The 7,418-nt window shown below is 53.9% G+C and overlaps 1 pseudogene; it reads right to left on the reverse strand.

Moving 5' to 3' along the window:
* Positions 1–444: 444 nt before the first annotated feature.
* On the reverse strand, positions 445–6,132 carry LOC115619265 (annotated as a pseudogene).
* Between the last annotated feature and the right edge of the window lie 1,286 nt (positions 6,133–7,418).

Raw genomic sequence — 7,418 nt, forward strand, 5'->3', positions numbered from 1 at the left:
ACTACGGGGGTGACAACCTGTCTGATAAACATGGTTACTAGTTCCCTTTACACAAGAGACACAGTTTCCCTCCAGTGTTGGGAGGAGTTGAAGCTGTGGAGAGGAGCTCCACCAGCATGGGGGTACACGGAGGAGAGCAGCATGCCTTGGCAAAACCCAACTGTGACCCCTTAGTGATGTCTAAGGTAGTGATGTCTACCCCAGAAGGGCAGAAAGGGCTTGACCTAGACTACAGGTTTCCTTGTAGTGATGCTCTGGCTTCGCCAGGGAGTCAGGGCTGAAAGGAGAAGCCTGACTGCCTGGTGTGTTAAGATGACAAGATACAAACCACCACAAGGCTCTCTCAGTCAAGCCCCAGATTACAATGCTCCTCTTAGATCTTCCCAACACACCAAAGTGTTTTCTTCCCATTTCCCTTTGGTCCTAGGGGAAATATGCATCCCCTCAGCAGCAGCAGTGTGGTTCAGCCTGGAGGAGTCGGGCTGTGAGATCCACAAAGATGGCGTTGGCAGTGGTATGTCCAAATATGAAGGCTCCGAGGGTGACCACGAACACCCTGTAGCTGACCTGGGCCCACCAGCTGTGGACACAGGAGGACAGGCCTTGTTTAGAGGGGACCTTCACCCCAGTATCCACGGGGGAAGAGGGGAGAGAGGAAGCACATTTTGGTTACCTGATTGCCCTGGTTTCTTGGATCTCAGAGAGCTTGGCTTGAATCAGGCAGAGCCCTGAAATGCAGGGGAGGCAAATCAGACCCAGCTGAGGCCTGAGTGGACACCCCACAAGCCGGAGAGCCACACTGCCTGTTACAGAGCAGAGACTCCAGTCAAAATAGTTGGGCCGCTGACCGACCTCATGCCACACTTTTGTCCTCTAAAGACCTCCTGGTTCCTGTGTCTCCATCCTGCTCCCTCCCTCCTCAGGACACAAGGCCAAGAGACCTATGCTGGCCCCATAGCATCCCAGGATGCTCTACCTGGGAAGACGAAGATGAAGCAGGCAGCCAAGCCCCCAATGACAGAGATGACTTTGCCAATGTCAGGGATGAAGAGAGCCAGGAGGAGTGTCAGGAGGAACCAGCTGATGGTCTGAAGCAGGCGCCTCCTCTGCTCCCGAACCATGTCCTCCTCCACTGTCACCCTGGTGTCACCAAAAGTCAGGAGAATAAAACTCCTTAATACCAATATAGCATTAAGAAGCAGGCATTATTTATTGCGGTGCTGGATGCATGGGGGATAGCTCCTCCTAACATGCATGCCGATTCTTACAGGTTTCTTGCTTATAAGCATTCATCTCATACATATACATTTTAATTCCCAGACATACATATTATCATTTTTCCCAGAACTAATTAACATAGGTTACCACCCTCTAGAGCATGTGCAGTTTATTTTGAGTGAGGGTCCCAAGGGTCTTTGGGACCCCTGGTGGTCGTATCTTTGTTGACCTTTGGCTGAACTTCTCATTGTCTTCCTTTTATGGTCTTAGGTTGGCTTCTCTTCTGACTTCGTGAGGAATGCTTCCAGTTCAGTGAGCTGGAGAGGCACTTTGTAAAGAATGGTTCCTAGTTCAGTGAGCTGGATAGGTAAAGAATGTTCTTTACCTTTTGTCTTGTTCCTTCTTGGCAAACATATGGTTTTGTTTAGCTAAAGTTTAACTTGGTTTGTCTCAGTTAGTAAAATGAGTCCTCTCCTATCACCGGTGTAGTGGAGCCAGAGACCCTCCAAGACAGCCCTATGGGCACAGACCCAGGGCAGGAGAGTTCCCTGTGCTGCCCCTCCTTCTCCCAGCTCTCATCAGCCACAGAAGTGCAAGATGGGGTAGGACATCAGCACACAGAGGATAATGAAGGCCCGGGCAAGGGCAACGGGGATGTCATTGGAGGGGTAGGACATCAAAACATCCTGTTCCACACCAGCTCCAAAGGTCAGGAAGCCACAGACACCTGCCGGGAAGGGAGCAGTCAGCAGGGGATGGGGACAAGCCTCCTGCACATGTGTTTGAGGGACCAGACTTGGATGGATATGGAACAGGGCATATTGCAGGGGGAAGTAGATAGACTCCACTCCCTCCCTGCTCTGTCCCTCTGCTGACCAAAGAGTCATAGAATCATAGAATGGTTTGGGTTGGAAAGGACCTTAAAGCTCATCCAGTTCCAACCCCTGCCATGGGCAGGGATACCTTCCACTAGACCAGACTGCTCCAAGCCCCATCCGACCTGGCCTTGAACACTGCCAGGGATAGGGCAGCCACAGCTTCTCTGGGCAACCTGTGCCAGGGCCTCACCACCCTCACAGGGAAGAACTTCTTCCTAATGTCCAATCTAAATCTCCCTGCCCTCCAGAAGCTCACAGCCCCTCCAAGGACCATGCCACACTCACACAGCACCCCCTTGTAGGAGAGGATGGAAACTATTTCATTATTGCCAAACAGAGGTAGCTGCTTGGCTGGAGAAGAAAGGGTTAAAGAAGAAGCAAAGTACACTGTGTGATTAAGCAGAGCAACCCAGCTGGATAGGAGCAGGAGAACAGAAAGATAAGGAACTGGTTATTCTGGGACTGTTTGTGAAACAACGAAGAATGTTGAAAAAACCAAAACTGTAAACCAGGAACTAAACATGATGTGATAAAATAGTTTGGCATAAGAGTTAGAGCAATAGGCTAAAGATAGCTTTGCTGGAACGGTATAAAAGCTAGAGCAATAGGCAATAAAGTGATTCACTGCATGAAGATGCTCTGAGTCCGTGCCTTACATATGCCACACCCCCTCACTTAACAGTGCCCGTGTAGACGAAGAGGGTGATCACCATGGCCACCATCACCACGGCCACCATCACCACCACCACCCAGGTCTTCACCTCTGGCTGCTTCATGCTGTTAGACAGGCATGCTGCTCATGTGGCACTGCCAGGGACATGGAGAGAGAGGGGGGACATGGGCTGAGCTGGAGTCACAGGGAGCCACACAAGATCCCACTTGTGATCCCCCCAGGTTTGTCATATCGTGATACCCCAGGTTTGTCACTGGAGAAGAAAAGGGGGGCAACAGGCTGCCCTGTACTTCCCAGCTGGGGTAAAATTGATACATCTCCATCCAGGGGTGGTGAGATGTCAAACTGGCTTCAGCCCCCTCACGAAGCCATGTGGTGAGCACACAGGGAGGGTTTTGGCTGATCACCCAAGGGAGCATCCCTGGACCATGCCAGTCCCCCACCCAGGTGGCCACAGGGTGGGAAGGGGAGCACCAGGCTTGTGGCCTTACCTGAAACCCAAAGCAGATGGTGGTCATGGCATTGAAGACAGCGGTCCAGGTGGAGGGGCTGGTGGAAGAGAAACACCCACTGGTCAGACCAGGGCCCCCCACCCAGTGCCCCAGGACAGGATCATAGAATCATAGAATCAACCAGGTTGGAAAACACCTTCAAGATCATCAAGTCCAACTGTTCCCCAGCACTGCCAAGGCCACCACTAAACCATGTCACTGAGGGCCTCATCTACAGTTTGTGAACACTTCCAGGGATGGCGATTCCACCACTGCCCTGGGCAGCCTGTTCCAATGCCTGACCACCTTCTCAGTGAAGAAATTGTTCCTAATAGCCAATCTAAAACCTCCCTTGGCACAGTTTGAGGCCATTTCCTCTTGTCCTATCACTTGTTCTTTGGGAGAAGAGACCAGCCACCTCCTGGCTCCATCCTCCTTTCAGGTAGTTGTAGAGATCAATAAAGTCCCCCGAGCCTTCTCTTCACGGAGCTGGGGGTGCTCAGTGATGAGCTCACTCCTCTGCTGTTACTGCATTCCCCCCCCCCCCCGGATGATGCCTTTGCATGGAGCGAGGCTTTCCTGGGACCTGGCACAACAATAAAAGCATCAGTAAATAAATAAGGATCTACTTGGGCAGTGCTGAGAACTGGTCTCAACTTTGCCTGCCCTAAAATTCCCACTGCCCACACTGGGTCCATAAACATCCCCACACCATGAAGGAGGGGACAAGCCACAGGGGCTGTGGTGGCCAAGGGAATAACCAAAATCGTCCTAAAATAGGCACAGCCCTTGTTGCTAGGCAAGCACAAGCACTGCACAGGGAACTCTGGGCCCGGCTGTATTGGAGTTAAAAGTCAATCTGTGCTCCTCAAAACCTGCAATGGAGCCATGGGGATCTCCAAGACACCTCTTCCTTCTCTATCACCACTTGCTCCTCTGAAACACACAGCAATGCAGCCACTTGGGAGCTTCTGGCAGCAACATGCAGCATCCCCAGGTGTAGGGATGGGACTCGTGAAGGATTTGGCCCCAGGCTCTGCAGCCCTCACCCCCACACCCCTGCCTGGCTCTGCAGTGCTGTGATGGCCACCATCACCATCGTGTCTCTTGTGCTTACCTGGTGGGGATCTCCACAGGCACCAGCTCCTTGTTGGGCCAGATGTACTTGATGATAATGACTGCTGTGACATACCAGGTGCCAATCACGCTTAGGGAGCTGCAAGAGGGGACAGGAGGCCATCAGCATGCTCCCTCCCCGCTCCATGGAGGATCTCCTCCCAGCATCTCCAGCCCCAGGCCACCCTAGCCCTCCCATCAAGACCAGCCCTGCTCTCCCTTCCCACGGGAATATGCCAGGCACAGTCACCCACTGTCCCTAGAGCAGATGCTGATGTAACCCTGCTGCGTTCGAGCAGCAGACCTGCCAGCAAGGGGATGGGCTGGGTTTTGGGAAGGAAAAAGAGGCAAGTGTTAAAGCAGTGACACTCCTTGGTAGTCCTGATCCAGCTCCAGCAGCCAGGTTACACTGAGATGCTTGGTGGGGCAGGCCTGGCCTGCAGACCCCCAGCCTGGGGACCCTTACTGGCTCTGCTTTCTGCTGGATGGCCATCTCCAAAGACAGGGCATGACACAACTGAAAGCAGCTCTCTCCGCTTCCTCCAGTGAGCAGAAGGGAGGGACACAAGCCCCAGAGTATGACAGTGTGGCCACATGGTGCTCAGCAGCTTCAGTGCTTCCCAGATGGGGAAACTGAGGCACAGGAAGGCGGAGGAGGAGATGACCAACCCTTCAGGGGTGAGCAGGCAGATATGGTGATAGAACCATAGCATTTCCACTCCCCATCCCCTGGGATGGTGCTTAGGTGGGTGCTGGCTGGCCCACCCTGGCCCCCAGCCCCAGAGGACTCTCCCCACCCACCTGGTGTATTTTTGGAAGCCGATTTCCTTGGGGATGGAGAGAGGCAGGATGAGGAGGAAGGCCGTGATGCTGATAGCGAACTTGCAGTGCGTGTACCAGCAGCTGCTCCCAGCTTTCTTGGGCTCTGTCACCAGAGCAGCAATGACTGTGGGGACAACCAGAGTGGTCAGGTTGTCCCCTTCCAGCTGAAGGGACAGCAACGGGTTGGGTTTTGTTCCCCCATGGGACACAGTTACTCTTGTCTTCCTGGTCTCTGATGATGAGGAAAGTGATGCAGGTGCCGAAGGTGTAGATGGCAATGGCCACCTCACACAGCACGCCAGGCACCTTCCCGCAGACGGCCCACACCACCTCCTGGTAGTTGCACTCATTGCTGGCCTGTGAGCAGTATGCCAGGATGACCAAGCCTCCAATGATGAAAATCAACATGCACTGGGGTGGGGAAGAGACAGGGAGGGGACACTGAGGCAACAGCATGAAGAGGTCCCCAAAGCCACCCCAGGCAGCCACCCCCGAACACACTGAGCATCTCTGGTGCACATCACCCAACAGCTCTTCTTCCCAGGAGCCGGGTCCTCCCCAAGCCCCTTCTGGGGATCCACATGTCACCCCATGCCCCCTCCCTGGGTGGGACAGGGGACTGTTCCTTCCCTACCTCTCACCATCTGCAGTGCGATGCCCACAGCCACACTGCCGGCCATGCTGAAGGCAGTAGGAAAGTTGAGCAGCCCAGCCCCAAGGGCACAATGAAGACAGCTCCCAAAGCCGACGTGGCCCCCAGACCATTCCCTTGGCTCTCTCCGTTCTTTGTCACCGTCTCCATGCTGGGGCTCTGCAGGAGCCTGGCCCATTCCCTGGCATCGGTGCTCTACTCCCAATCCTTGTAGTCGCTGTTGATGCTCCCAGTGCCCTGAGCCACTGTCCCTCCCAGGGTGGCACATGCCACCATCCACATCCCACTAGCGCTCCTGCATGAGGCTCCACCGGCTGCCTCGAGGAGGGTCCTGTGCCAGCGCTGGCTCCATCAGGCAGGGAGGGCAGTGAACGGGCAGGCAGTGTGAGGTGCTTCACTACTCCTAGAAGCAATGAAGAAGGACATGGTGTTAATTAAGGTCCATTAACAAAGAACAACCTGAGCATCAGATGGGGGCATGGTGGAAATGAGTTCCCTGGGTCTCAGCTCAGTATCACAGCATGCACGTGTCCTCACACCAGCAGATACAGCAGAACTCGCCTCTCGTCCCCCAAATGCAGGATGAGGACACTGCTGCCATCAGATGGAGGACTGAGTAGTGGCTGTGGGGCTGGGGAGCTGCAGCCTCATGGCAGGACTTGCCTTCCTGCAGGCACAAGACCCAGCGTCATGGCTCTCACTTCCTGATTTCCATCCCCAATTCCTGCAAGCTCTGCAAAAGCCGCAGTGCACATGCTCTTGGATAAAGGTCAAGGCTGGGCTCAACTGGACAACCCAGGCCTGCAGCAGAAACACCGCGTCACCAGTAAAAGGGCTGGCACCTTCAAGCACACCCCATGGTGCCACCAGCATGAGGCATCTTGGAAGTTTTTGGACCTGAAGACCTGGTGTTTCCAGCACTGCAGCCCTTGGGGATTGGACAGCCCAGATCTCATCCCAGTGTCTCTGAGCTGGAGATCAACCCTCACAGCCTGGCAGGAATGATCTATGCAGCTAAGGGAAATCTCTTTTCCAGGGTGTCGTGGTTTGAGGCCAGCTGGTAACTCGGAACCATGCAGCTGCTCGCTCACTCCCCCCGCTTCTTCCTCCCCCTGCTCCCGGAGGGATGGGGAGGAGAATCAGAAGAATGTAACTCCCACGGGTTGAGATAAGAGCAGTCCAGTAACTAAGGTATAATACAAAACCACTACTGCTACCACCAATGATAATAATGATTAGTGAAATAACAAGGGGAGAGGATACAATTGCTCACCACCCGCCGACCGATACCCAGCCCGACCCGAGCAGTGATCTGGGCCTTCCGGGTAACTCCCCCCGGTTTATATACTGGGCATGACATGCTGTGGTATGGAATACCCCTTTGGCTAGTTTGGGTCAGGTGTCCTGTCTCTGCTTCCTCCCGGCTTCCCCTCCTCCCTGGCAAAGCATGAGACTGAGAAAGTCCTTGGTTGGAATAAACATTACTTAGCAATAACTAAAAACATTGGTGTTATCAGCGTTGTTCCCAGGCTGAAAGTTAAAAAACACAGCACTGCACCAGCTACTAA

This window comes from Strigops habroptila, chromosome W, assembly GCF_004027225.2.
Source record: "Strigops habroptila isolate Jane chromosome W, bStrHab1.2.pri, whole genome shotgun sequence".
Classification (NCBI taxonomy): domain Eukaryota; kingdom Metazoa; phylum Chordata; class Aves; order Psittaciformes; family Psittacidae; genus Strigops; species Strigops habroptila.